The sequence below is a fragment of the Salmo salar genome, chromosome 20 (assembly GCF_965601325.2).
Source record: "Salmo salar chromosome 20, fSalSal1, whole genome shotgun sequence".
NCBI lineage: Eukaryota > Metazoa > Chordata > Actinopteri > Salmoniformes > Salmonidae > Salmo > Salmo salar.
Window position 1 is genome coordinate 72,455,153 of NC_138310.1, and position 14,854 is coordinate 72,470,006.

At 41.5% G+C, this 14,854-nt stretch overlaps 1 pseudogene; it reads left to right on the forward strand.

The window, feature by feature from the left end:
- The first annotated feature begins 2,990 nt into the window (after window positions 1-2,990).
- Window positions 2,991-4,254, forward strand: LOC106581289 (glutamine amidotransferase-like class 1 domain-containing protein 3, mitochondrial; annotated as a pseudogene).
- The last annotated feature ends 10,600 nt before the right edge of the window (window positions 4,255-14,854 follow it).

Here is a 14,854-nt window from a genome sequence, read left to right on the forward strand (position 1 = left end):
GTGATTAGTTCATTGACTATAACTGCCTTGGAAGTGAGGGATCTAATATTAAGTAGCCCTATTTTGAGATGTGAGGTATCACAATCTCTTTCAATAATGGCAGGAATGGAGGAGGTCTTTATTCTAGTGAGATTGCTAAGGCGAACACCGCCAAGTTTAGTTTTGCCCAACCTAGGCACAGGCACGGTCTCAATGGGGATAGTTGAGCTGACTCCACTGACTGTGCTAGTGCCAGACTCCACTAAGCTGACAGGCTGGCTAAAAGCCTGCTGCCTGGCCTGCACCCTATCTCATTGAGGAGCTAGGGGAGTTAGAGCCCTGTCTATGTTCGTAGATAAGATGAGAGCACCCCTCCAGCTAGGATGGAGTCCATCACTCCTCAACAGGCCAGGCTTGGTCCTGTTAGTGGGTGAGTCCCAGAAAGAGGGCCAATTGTCTACAAATTCTATCTTTGGGAGGGGCAGAAAACAGTTTTCAACCAGCGATTGAGTTATGAGCCTGCTGTCGAGCTCATCACTCCCCCTTCCTGGGAGGGGGCCAGAGACAATTACTCGATGCCGACACATCTTTCTAGCTGATTTACACGCTGAAGATATGTTGCGCTTGGTGACCTCTGACTGTTTCATCCTAACATCGTTGGTGCCGACATGGATAACAATATCCCTATACTCTCTACACTCGCCAGTTTTAGCTTTAGCCAGCACCATCTTCAGATTAGCCTTAAAACCTGTCTGGGCCAGTGGGACGCTTGCGTCCCACCCTAATCAACAGCCAGTGGAATCGCGTCGTGCTAAATGCAAAACCTCATAAATGCTATAACTTCAATTTCTCAAACATATGACTATTTTACACCGTTTTATAGATACACCTCTCCTGAATCGAACCACGTTGTCCGATTTCAAAAAGGTTTTACAGCAAAAGCAAAAAATTTGACTATGTCAGCAGAGTACCCAGCCAGAAATAATCACACAGCCATTTTCAAAGCAACTAGCATGCATCACAAATACCCAAAACACAGCTAAATGCAGCACTAACCTTTGACAACCTTCATCAGATGACACTCCTAGGACATCATGTTACACAACACATGCATTTTTTGTTCGATAAAGTTCATATTTATATATAAAAACAGCATTTTACATCGGCGCATGACATTCAGAAAATCTTTTCCCTCAAATGCTTCCGATGAAGCAGCGCTACAATTTACAAAATTACTATTCGAAAACATTGTTAAAATGTAATATTGTCATTCAAAGACTTATAGATTAACATGTCTTGAATGCCATCTCTTTGCCAGATTTAAAAATAACTTTACTGGGAAATCACACTTTGCAATAAACGACGTGGTATGCCCAGAAAAAAAGTCTAGGCTATAAATGTTGGAGCCATCTTGGAACGATCAACCATCAAAAATATTATTGTAAATAATCCCTTACCTTTGATTCTCTTTATCAGAAGGCACTTCTAGGAATCCCAGGTCCATAACAAATGTAGTTTTGTTCAAAAAAGTTAATAATTTATGTCCCAATAGTGTTAGCGCGCTCCGAAGGCTAGTGAAAATGTACCGTGTGCACCATCCCCCTACCTACCTCTCCCTACCCAAGCCCGGTGAAGGCGGTCATAAATTCCAAAGGAAATGTCCTGCCGCCTGGGGGACACAGAGGGGTTTCATAGAGATAAAAGGAAATTCTTCCAACTCACAGAATTGGGGAACCGAACGACATTTATGTTCTGGAGAAGGTATAAAAGATCGGTGAAGAATCCAGCTACGAACTGGTCCGATTGGTACAATTTTGTGATACTCAGAAGAGACAATATAGCCATATTACCATAAAACTGTTTATATAATAGCCTCAGCTATGGGACTTGCATCTAAATGGTTGTATAAAATGTATTAATAAGGATAAAGCTATTTGGAATACGTTGAGATGCTATGTACTGATGTTAATGTGATAGAATGTATTTCTGTTCAAAGCTTAAATCAGTCATTGGCACACCCCCCAGGGACACAGACAGGACCAGGCGTCATGTGACAAGCCTGTTCTATGTTCACGAATAAAACCCCCACCCAGGGTTACTTTCTTCAGACCAGCTTACCTCAGAAGAGAGAGCCAAGGTTTGACCATCCAATTCCTCTACTGAAAGTTAACTATACCACGTGGTTAAACTTTTAGACTATCGAGACCGACAGATTAATAACAAGTCTTTGATATTAATTAATAGTCTGCAGCTAGAAATTATATCATTGAACGCGAAGACCGACGAAACATACATTCTATAACGGCATTAATGAATGTCGCTTTGAAAGATCCATTCTAACCGAGAGAGAGAGAACAGGACAAAAACTCTCCAACAAGGATCCCGACGACACACTGAGCGTAAATATATATTGATTGCAATTGTTCCCGAATGAGTGAGCGTTCATGTGCAAAGGATTAGCATATCAATTGTTAATATTTATCAACTCTGTAGTGTCTTCTCAGCTGCCCTTTACGACCCTTTGTTTAACAAGACACCAGCCATGCCTGTTTAGCCCACTAGGGCACATTACTCTACCAAGTCTTTGTGACGATAATTACTGTTTGTATGATTTCTGTGAATTACTTAGTTTAGTAAATAAATGATTTTAAGACAATTGATGTATGGATGACTTTAGTAAAGGCTGGATTCGTGCAGATACAACAATTTACGACGTTTGGAATGTGACTGGACGCGAGGTAAAATACACCATTTAAACCAGAAGATAATTGGCCTATACTATAATATAATATAATATATAATGTTATAATATAGGAAAGTTATATTAGGAAAATTATAACTTTGTAATCTGAATGTTTTCCTTGGTGCCCCGATCTCCTAGTTAATTACAGTTAAACGATTAATCAGTTTAATCGCGTAATAATAATTGCAGGGAGTTAATTGATAAACATGTCTTCAGTTTAATGGTGCCCAAAGACACAACAAATTATTGTCTGTCTGTTGCAGGAGCCATGGTGAAGTGTATAGCCGTAGTTCTGTCCGGGTGTGGGGTCTACGATGGGACAGAGATCCACGAGGCATCTGCTGTGCTGGTCCACCTCAGCAGGGCTGGAGCTAAGGTAAGGACTTTAAGGTTACATGGGTAGTTCAAACTCGCTTCCCACACTAACCTTCTGACTGTATAAGCCAACTCTGTGACAACTTCAGACTTCCTCTAGTCTAGGAAGTGGTGCACAGATTGCATTGATTTAAATGTTGTCAATATGCCTCTATATGACCGCTTCTTCTATTCATAGTCTCCCCTGAGTGTTCAGAGTGCTTGTCGTTGGGAATGCAGGTTCCAATCTCATTAGCATGGACACTACTATGACGATCTCCTCCTGGCCTGTACTGCAGGTGCAGATGTACAGTATTGACTATCTAACCCCTCACCGCCCCAGGTCCAGATGTTTGTCCCCAACGTGGATCAGATGCATGTGGTGAACCACTGCGAGGGGAAACCCACGGTAGAGAAACGCAACGTCCTGCAGGAGAGTGCACGCATTGCCCGCGGTGACGTGTCGGACCTTGCCAAACTGGACATCACCACTTTCGACGCCCTCGTCATCCCAGGTAAGCGTTAATCCTTCATCATTATGTACCTCCATCACTATCAGTGTATTATATACCTCCGTCACTATCATTCTTTCATTATCATCACCATCAGCATACAACCACAATCCTTACTCACTCTTTACCTCTCCAGGACCAGGGCTGGTTTCCACTGCTCTACACTGTGCTCAACCCAACTGTTGTGTCCTGCAGGTGGTTTTGGTGTGGCTGAGAACCTGTCAGACTGGGCTGTGAAGGGGAAGGAGTACACGGTTCAGCCCCAGGTAGAGAAGCTGATTAAGGGGTTCCATGGAGTAGGCAAGCCCCTAGCTATGTGTTGCATCTCCCCTGTCCTAGCTGCTAGGGCCCTGCCAGGGTGTGAGATCACCGTGGGACAGGACAAGAGTGTGAGAGGTGGGTTATAGTGGTGTGTGTGTGTGTGCCCCTGTTGGAACATAACTCGTGCTGCTCTTCTCCCTTCCACAACTAGATGGCCCTATGCCCAGACGGCGACCGCCATGACTGAGCTGGGCTGTAAACACGTGAATAAGAACGATGGGGGAGGTCCACATTGACGTCAAGAACAAGCTGGTCACCACCTCCGGCTTCATGTGTAACGCTCCCGTACACGAGGTGTTTGATGGGGTGGGTGTAATGGTTACAGAGCTACTCAAACTGGCCTAGAAAGTCTGTGAATCAGAATGCTGAATTAGGTTGTATCCCAAATGGCACCCTATTCCCTTTTTATAGTGCTTATGGGCCCTGGTCAAAAGAAGTGCACTATGTAGGGTGTCATATGGGACTCACCCTTAGCATGTTTGTTGTTTTCCTGAAGACCATCCTGATATGATTTTACTCAAGTGTCACTCACTGTTTATTTAAAAACCTGAAACAGACATCATAAGCTCTGTTTTTCTGATGTACCATCTGTACTGTGACTTGAGCTACTATCAAAATTGTAATAAAAAAGGAATGTAAAGCAATTCTGGAATTAATTTATCATTAGGGGTTCAAGCAGCGACGCTGGGTGAAAGCTGATTGTATATGTTGTCATTTATTATTAGGGGTACGGCAGCGAAGCTTATGCATCCTTATTTCGATGCCAACCCCACCACTTGTGTGGGTGTGGCCGAAAAGCTCTATTTTCATGTCATCCAACAAATGTAAACATCTGGAGTTTGATAAACCGCACTTGGATTTAAACCCATGCTATGGTCAGATTACATGAAAATAGTGCTCTTTGGCCACGAACACCAGTGGAGGGTTTAGTGTCGCAATAAGGATGCATAAATAGAAAATAACCCCATACCTACTGTAAAATATGGTGGATCTTTATGGGGCTGTTTTACTTCCACTAGTCCTGGGGCCCTTGAGGTAAGTGGTATCATGATCTTTACCCAGTACCAGGACATTTTAGCCAAAAACCTGGTTGAATCTGCCAGGAGGCTGAAACATGGCTGCAAGTGACTCTTCCAGCAAGACAGTAGGCACAAATCAAAATACACAAATGTTTAATTGACAACAATCATTTTGCAATGGCCGTCTCCGGACTTGAATCCCATTGAAAACCTATGGTTTGAATTTAAGGCATTCCGTAAGGGCAGAAGAAGTTTCTGGAAAGATAATGTATGGAGGAATCGTCTGAAGCCTTGCTCACATTCTGAACAGCCAAACCTTTGTAGGTGGTTTGAAGTCCAATACAAATCTGATTCCTGGCCATGTGACTAGTCTGAACGGTCATATCATATTTATTTGCCCTCAAGTGGCTTTTAGACTCATTTGTCATATCTTGTTTGCTAGCTACTCTGACAGTTACCACTTCCTTGTCAAACTAACTAGCTTGTTAATTGTGCAAACAAATTAGTGAATGTGCTAAACATCTAACTAGCTAGTTGACTGCTGTGGCTATCCAACAAAATACTTGTATTGAAAGTTGGCTCATTTTAGGCTTAGTGTTCTTAAACTGATTTTGAACATTCAAAGCAACTGGGAAGCGTCCATAGCAGGCAGTGATGTCACCTTAGCTTGCTACATAACTTCTGAGTGATAGGATGCACGAGCTCCATCCCCAATCAGCCTAAACCACTGGGAACACACCTGTCGTTACTATGACAACTAGCGTAGCCATATCAGAAAATGACTATCTGAACACACACAAATCAAATTTGGGCGCTTGTAACTTGCAGTTTGGACAGTCAGTATTGCAAAATGGATTTGAAAAACACAACTGATTTGAGCATTAAGGCCTGCAGTGTGAACAAGGCTTTAGATCCTTCCCAATGTGTTCTTCAATCTGATGTAGTCTATAAATAGAAATTCAGGCTAGGTGTACAGAACAACTGTATATTGAATTATGCACATACACTGTTTTAAAGGCCCAATGCAGCCGTTTTTATATCAATATCAAATCATTTCTAGGTGTTAGGTTCTAATTTTCAGAGTAAAAACTTGACGGTAGAGGTTGACCGATTATGATTTTTCAACGACGATACCAATACCGATTATTGGAGGACCAAAAAAAGCTGATACCGATTAACCGGCCGATTTGTTTTATTTATTTGTAATAATGACAATTACAACAATACTGAATGAACACTTATTTTAACTTAATATAACACATCAATGAAATCAATTTAGCCTCAAATAAATAATGAAACATGTTCAATTTGGTCCTTGCTCAGAACATGAGAACATATGAAAGCTGGTGGTTCCTTTTAACATGAGTCTTCAATATTCCCAGGTAAGAAGTTTTAGGTTGTAGTTATTATAGGAATTATAGGACTATTTCTCTCTATACGATGTGTATTTCATATACCTTTGACTATTGGATGTTCTTATAGGCACTTTAGTATTGCCAGTGTAACAGTATAGCTTCCGTCCCTCTCCTCGCTCCTACCTCGAACCAGGAACACATCGACAACAGCCACCCTCGAAGCAGCGTTACCCATGTAGAGCAAGGGGAACAACTACTCCAAGTCTCAGAGCGAGTGACGTTTGAAACGCTATTAACTCGCACCCAGCTAACTAGCTAGCCATTTCATATCGGTTACACCAGCCTAATCTTGGGAGTTGATAGGCTTGAAGTCGTAAACAGCACAATGCTTGAAGCACAGCGAAGAGCTGCTGGCAAAATGCACGAAAGTGCTGTTTGAATGAATGCTTACGAGCCTGCTGCTGCCTACCACCGCTCAGTCAGACTGCTCTATCAAATCATAGACTTAATTATAATATAATAAACACACAGAAATACGAGCCTTAGGTCATTAATATGGTCTAATCCGGAAACTATCATCTCGAAAACCAAAAGTTTTTCCTTTCAGTGAAATACGGAACCGTTCCGTATTTTATCTAACGGGTGGCATCCCTAAGTCTAAATATTCCTGTTACATTGCACAACCTTCAATGTTATGTCATAATTACGTACAATTCTGGCAAATTAGTTCGCAACGAACCAGGCGGCCCAAACTGTTGCATATACCCTGACTCTGCATGCAATGAACGCAAGAGAAGTGACACAATTTCACCTGGTTAATATTGCCTGCTAACCTGGATTTCTTTTAGCTAAATATGCAGGTTTAAAAATATGTACTTCTGTGTCTTGATTTTAAGAAAGGCATTGATGTTTATGGTTAGGTACAGTCGTGCAACGATTGTGCTTTTTTCGCAAATGCGCTTTTGTTAAATCATCCCCCGTTTGGCGAAGTCGGCTGTCTTTGTTAGGAAGAAATAGTCTTCACAGTTCGCAACGAGCCAGGCGGCCCAAACTGCTGCATATACCCTGACTCTGTTACAAGAGAAGTGACACATTTTCCCTAGTTAAAAGAAAGTCATGTTAGCAGGCAATATTAACTAAATATGCAGGTTTAAAAATATATACTTGTGTATTGATTTTAAGAAAGGCATTGATGTTTATGGTTAGGTACACGTTGGAGCAACGTGTACCTAAGCGATTATATGCAACGCAGGACAGGCTAGATAAACTAGTAATATCATCAACCATGTGTAGTTAACTAGTGATTATGATTGATTGATTGTTTTTTATAAGATAAGTTTAATGCTAGCTAGCAACTTACCTTGGCTTCTTACTGCATTCGCGTAACAGGCAGGCTCCTCGTGGAGTGCAATGTAAAGCAGGTGGTTAGAGCGTTGGACTAGTTAACCGTAAGGTTGCAAGATTGAATCCCCGAGCTGACAAGGTAAAAATCTGTCGTTCTGCCCCTAAACAAGGCAGTTAACCCACCATTCCTAGGCCGTCATTGAAAATAAGAATGTGTTCTTAACTGACTTGCCTAGATAAATAAAGGTGTAAAAAAATAAAATGCCAAATCGGCGTCCAAAAATACTGATTTCCGATTGTTATGAAAACTTGAAATCGGCCCTAATTAATCGTCCATTCCTATTAATCGGTCGACCTCTACTTGACGGACACTATGAAAGCTTAACCAAGTTTATTCTTCCCAGAGGATCAATACAGCTGCATTAGACAAAAACATTTTTACACAAGCACTGATATTTAACCCTTCCTCCTAGGCTGAGTCTCCTCCAACCCATCTGAACAAACATTGTATCTTTACTGCTAGGCAGGAAACAAAGTAATACGGCCATAAACTTTTCTTTCTCCCTTAACGTGACCTGACCTCAACCCCCTTCATCACTAATGCATAGCTCTCTCCCCTTATCAATGCCTGCTTCATGTGATCGCTTCCCTGCACTCAGCACCTTACAAGCTTAATTGCACACACTATATACCTTCCTCCTACAGATAAGCATTAACTTCTGGTGTAGACCCTCTAACCCGAAGCATTCAATCTTTCAATAGGATCCCTGATATAATGTAAACGTTATACATTACCCTCGCTCCCTCAGTGACATGAATAAGTATATTTAATGTTCTCAGAACCCAACATAGGTAACAATTAAGTACTTTACTTTAATATAGTTCCATTAAATTGTGTAAAACAGCTTTTTAGCAAAAAACTTACTAGAGCAAGAATTTTGCTTGAACTGTCCGAGGGGGAAGGGAAAACTAGCTGTTATTGGCAGTGCTTTGGAACTCTCTTTGTTATTGGTCTATTAACCAATTTGCCGCATGGTGATGTCACCATGGACTGCCGAAACTCCCACCCATGCAAACCTGCCAATATTGTGACTGCGGCCCTCAATTCAGGGCACTCCTGCAACTGAAGGAACGCATCCCATTGGTTTCTGCATGAACACCCCCCCCCCCCCCCCCCCCCCTCGTAATTATGTACTTATTTAATTGATCCAGTTTGATGTTTTATTACGATTTTATTATATAACATTTGTTTTAAAGTTAAACCTTTTTACCCTCAGTACTTAATTGTCTTCATCCTGTTGTTGAACTGTTGTGGGTGACCCTTCGGAGCCCTCAGCCTTTCATGTTCTCCCACACTCTCCAGACCGGTCGGATGTACAATATAGAAACAGGGCAGAAAGTTGCAATAGGCCAGTGCAACCCAAGGTTTGATACCAGCATAAACAGAAACCCTCTTAAACCACCCCCACCTCCCCTTGAGCACGCCATCTTCATGCTTGTGGGACACTTTTGATATTCAGGATTTCCGCTGATTCATGTTTTCTTTTAAAACCACAATTAGAATCCCTCCACAGCCTCATAGAGGATCTAGATACTTTTGCTAACCTCTCTGGTTTAAAACCAAATTACAACCAAATTAAAACCAAATTATATTACGTATTGGATCACAAAAAATGCTACTTTTACATTACTGTGTAGTTTACCAATAAAATGGTCTGACGGGGATGTGGACATGCTCGGTATACAAATCCCGAAAGAAAGAAATGATCTCACTCCAATACATTTTTTGAGAAAGTTAGCAAAAATAGATAAGATCTTGGAACCATGGAAAGGAAAATAGCTTTCTATTTGTGGAAAGATCAACCTGATTAACTCTTTAGTCATATCACAGTTGACCTATTTTCTTATGGTTTTGCCTACACCTAGTGACCTGCCTTTTAAATTATATGAACAAAAAATATTCAATTTTATTTGGAATGGCAAACCAGACAAAATTAAAGGGGACTATTTATATAACAAATATGAATTCAGAGGGCAGAAATCCAGAAATATTAAAGCATTAGACCTCTCACTAAAGGCATCAGTCACACAAAAGTTATGCTTAAATCCGAAATGGTTCTCTAGTAAATTAGTAAGAATGTCTCACCCCATGTTCAAGAATGGCCTGTTTCCCTTTATTCAGATTACAACTGCTCACTTTCGGTTATTTGAAAACGAAATCATCTCCAAAATATAGTTATTTTTTAAACAAGCCTTAGAAAGTTGGTTGCAATTTCATTTTAATCTACCTGAAAAGACAGAACAAATAATACAACATATATTGTGGTTAAACTCAAATATACTATGTGGCGTACAGCTGAAATAAATCATTCTCTCTACTATTATTCTGACATTTCACATTCTTAAAATAAAGTGGTGATCCTAACTGACCTAAGACAGGGAATTTTTACTAGGATTAAATGTCAGGAATTGTGGAAAAACTGAGTTTAAATGTATTTGGCTAAGGTGTATGTAAACTTCCGACTTCAACCTTAACTTCCGACTTCAACCTCAACCTTTACATAACGTTACCAAATAGTTTACCCTGACCAGATGGACAGGGCGCATAGGATGTTACGTTAGGCAGCTGCTCTTTGTAGTAGCCTGCAGTCGATCAGACTGAAAAATAGTCTAGTTTTCATCCCATTCAGCATGTCAGATTTTGAATGTTTAGGTGTTGCCTATGCTACTGCAACATTTATGTCATGACTTTTTGCTTGTGTCTGCCCAGAGTGATTATGTGTAATCATCTTTGCTAAATAAATACTGGAGGAAAGTGGAAAGCCTACTTGAGCGCACGCAAAAAAATGTGTTACTCTCTTTTAATCTAAATTTTCATCAAATCAAAGAGAATTGTTTTCGACATCCTAGAAAAGTCAGTCGAAAGTTCGATATGTTCAGCAAGTAAAGCGTCGTAACGTGCAATTACCTCTGCAAGCTCCTTGTAGTGTGGGGTTATTTTTTGGTTTTATGCTTCTGCAGGTATTGAATGTGCAACTATAATTATGGTTTATAATATATCAGAACCTAAACAGGACAGCATAATGGGTAGACAAAGAGAACATTGTGTAACAAGGTGTAGGCAGCTGACTTAGTGATAGGAGGTTGTGAAACCCATCACAAGGGAGCATGTGAGGAACAGATAGAGTGGAGAAACAACTGTATATGTAAATCACTGGAAATTGAGTGGTTGCTGACTCTTGAGTATACACTAAGAAGATAAGATCCAACGCCTGGCAACATGTGATGCGCCAGGAGGCTTGGACCAGCCTGTGCGCCTGCAATAGGCTGAGTAAGTCTAAACCACGCTCAGCCTCTACTCTGATAGGCCCGCTCTGAGCGGGAACTATCTCTGTCAGATTATTAGAGAAGAACTTTGTGCTTAAACAGTGAGTTCTCTGTATACCCTGCGAGGTGGTGCAGTGAGCCCGTATATACGAACATCATATTTACCATTTGTACTATCATTCTATTTACTTAAAGATGAATAAAATAATCATTGCAAAACTAAGTTGCATGGTTTGTTTATATCCTAATACCAGATTCGATTGACGCAACCCAACAGTAGTTGCCCTTGTTGGCGTAACTTTCCCTCTCGTCCTGTCCTCTATGATGCAGCTTTTTTCCCAGAAGCTTGAATATGATGTGGGCATTTATATGCTCCCTGCTTTTTGTTTTGCTGTTTAAGTAAACGATTGATGTTCTTCAGGTCACTGTACCCACCTTTCGACCAAGGCTCAGACTTTCCAAAAAGCAGGCAAGGCTTTTTTTTTGGTACCTCGGTACCAGACCAAGGTAAAGTTGGTTTTAGATTCACACATTCGGACATTCAACAGACATTCAACAGACATTCATTAGACATTCAATAGACATTCACCAAAAGCCATATAAAAATCAATAACTAATTCATCGTTTGTCACAGAATCATCAAACTAGATATGATTTATTCTATAAATGTCTAGCATACTTTTACAACCTTTGTTTTGAGGACAAATTTCCAGTTTGATGTTTGTCACGGATCCATCCAGAACTTTCATCACGCACACCTGGCCCCTATTCCAACTGATTAGTATTTGTATATATGTGCCCTTTGGTTTCCATGGTCTTGTCGATTATTGTTACAATGTCCGTTGGTGCGTGTGAGTACCTGTGCTGTGTGTTTTGTGCTTTCGTGCCCTTGTGGATTGCGCAGATGATTACAGGGCTCATCCCATGTAATAATTATTGTGCGCTAGTGTTATTTATTCGAGGTCTTCCTCGCTCTTTTGTTTGGGTTTCAACCCTGTGTTTTGTTACGTGTTTGTTTGGTCTTTGTCCCCGTGCCTTTACACTAACGTGACATGTTGAAGTTAATGTAGACCTGTAAGCAGTGTATTTAATCAATGATTTGGTGACATATGAATATATTTAGTATAGTTTTATCAAAAAAAGGATAACTTTTTTAATGTTTCTAATGTTATATTTTTAAGAAATTTCACTGTGGAGGATGGTTCTCCCCTTCCTCCTCTGAGGACCCTCCACTATCAGGGACTATGGTGAATTTTTCATCCCATGTAGGAGCAGCACCTAATTTGTACAGTTCCGGGATAATATTGACTGGACAAATTTCCAATGTGAAAACTGTCAGCTTATTGAGGAATATATGTCTGAGCTGGACATCCAGAGTAAGCAAATTGAGACATTGCAGCGTATCCTGGATGGGTCCCACTCTAAGACCTTTTCTGCTCCTCAGCTTGGTAGTCATGCCACTGCCTTGCCACGCTGTCGCCACCCTCCGACTCACTGGCCAGGGCTGCCCCGCAGAGACCACTCCCTAGCGTAGTCACCTCTTCCCTCCCATCTCACCCGCCCTTCCCATCCCCCTTTCCCATCCTCTGTCCCCCATCTCCCGTCAGTCCTCAAGGAGGCACAGAAACAGCCGGACGTCCACGGCCGCTCACCTTCCTCCAGCCATCATCATTGGTAGCTCCATGGTGAGGCAAATCTCGGATCCTAGAGCAAAAACCCTGTGGTTTGGGAGCTACGGTGAAGGATATCACAGGATTTCTTCCATCTGTCCTACATCAGCATGCCATGGGCTGCTGCTGTCATAGTGCATGTGGGATCAAATGATATCAGAAAGAGCTAATGGAAGAGGGTTTTATTGAGTTGATCAACACCCTGAAAGGCTGAAAGCAGCCAATTATCTCTGGCCCCATGCCGTCACTGGGTTGCTGCTGTGAAAGGTTCAGCAGGCTCTTAGCACTTCATATATGGCTTAAAGACTATTACCACTCTGTTGGCATAACTTTTACAGATAATTTCAACACTTTTTGGAAACAAAAGATGCTCTACAGAGATGGACTCCACTCAAACCATCTAGGAGCCTGGACTCCCTCAGAGACAGACCAAGCCCCAATCAGTTAATACCTCCCATCCTTTCTAAGCATTATTGTCAAACTGTTGTCAATACTGCCAGAGGTGTTGTCAGTTGTAATCATGTATCCATTTGTTTGAACTCCGCTACTAGATCTGCTATTGTTAGCCCAAAAGAGAAGCCCACCGTGGTCTGTTCACCCAGGACTTTTATTTCAATTTCAATTCCATAAACTTGAATACCCCCTCAGTTTTCAAATCATGTAGAGGGTCCATGTAAGTCCGTTTATAACATTCCATCATTGGTTAAAGGGGTGGCAGGTAGCCTCCACAGCAGAGATTGGAGTATCTGTCCATAGGACCACTTTAAGCCATTCACTCCACAGTGCTGGGCTTTACGGAAGAGTGGCCAGAAAAAAAGCCATTGCTTAAAGAAAAAAATAAGCAAACACGTTTGGTGTTCGCCAAAAGGCATGTGGGAGACTCCCCAAACATATGTAAGAAGGTAAAATTGTGCATTTTTTGCCATCAAGGAAAACGCTATGTCTGGCACAAACCCAACACCAATCATCACCCTGAGAACACCATTCCCACAGTGAAGCATGGTGATGGCAGCATCATGCTGTGGGGATGTTTTTCATCGGCAGGGACTGGGAAACTGGTCAGAATTGAAGGAATGATGGATGCCGCTAAATACACGGAAATTCTTGAGGGAAACCTGTTTCAGTCTTCCAGAGATTTGAGACTGTGACAGACGTTCCCCTTCCAGCAGGACAATGACCCTAAGCATACTGTTAAAGCAACACTCGAGTGGTTTAAGGGGAAACATTTAAATGTCTTGGGATGGCCTAATGAAAGCCCAGACCTTAATCCAATTGAGAATCTGTGTTATGACTTACAGATTGATGTACACCAGCAGAACCCATCCAACTTGAAGGAGCTGGAGCAGTTTTGCCTTGAAAATGGGCAGAAATCCCAGTGGCTAGATGTGCCAAGCTTATAGAGACATACCCCAAGAGACTTGCAGCTGTAATTGCTGCAAAAGGTAGCTCTACAAAGTATTGACTTTGGGGGGGTAAATAGTTATGCATGCTCAAGTTCTGTTTTTTGTCTTATTTCTTGTTTGTTTAAAAATATTTTGCATCTTCAAAGTGGTAGGCATGTTGTGTAAATCAAATAATACAAACCTCCCAAAACAATTTAATTCCAGGTTGTAAGGCAACAAAATAGGAAAAATGCCAAGGGGGTGAATACTTTCGCAAGCCACTGTATACCAACCCTATGTTGTCACAACAGGTACCCTAGTTGGGTGGCAGGTAGCCTAGTGGTTAGAGTGTTGGACTTCTAACCAAAAGGTTGCAAGATCAAATCCCAAGATCAAAATGCCAAGGGGGTGAATACTTTCGCAAGCCACTGTATACCAACCCTATGTTGTCACAACAGGTACCCTAGTTGGGTGGCAGGTAGCCTAGTGGTTAGAGTGTTGGACTTGTAACCAAAAGGTTGCAAGATCAAATCCCAAGATCTGCCCCTGAACAAGGCTGTCATCGAAAATAAGGATTTGTTCTTAACTGACTTGCCTGGTAAAATAAAAAACAACACAACTGGATGGCTCAAACACATTAAGAAGGAAAGAAATTCCACAAAGGCACACCTGTTAATTGAAATGTATTCCAGGTGACTAACTCATGAAGCTGGTTTAGAGAATACCAAGAGTGTGCAAATCTGTCATCAAGGCAAAGGATGAAAAGAGTAACAGTGAGGTTAAGAGTGGAGGCTTTAGAAACATTTGCGGTGGACGATAGACGGGCCAGATTCCTCGTATTCTTTGAA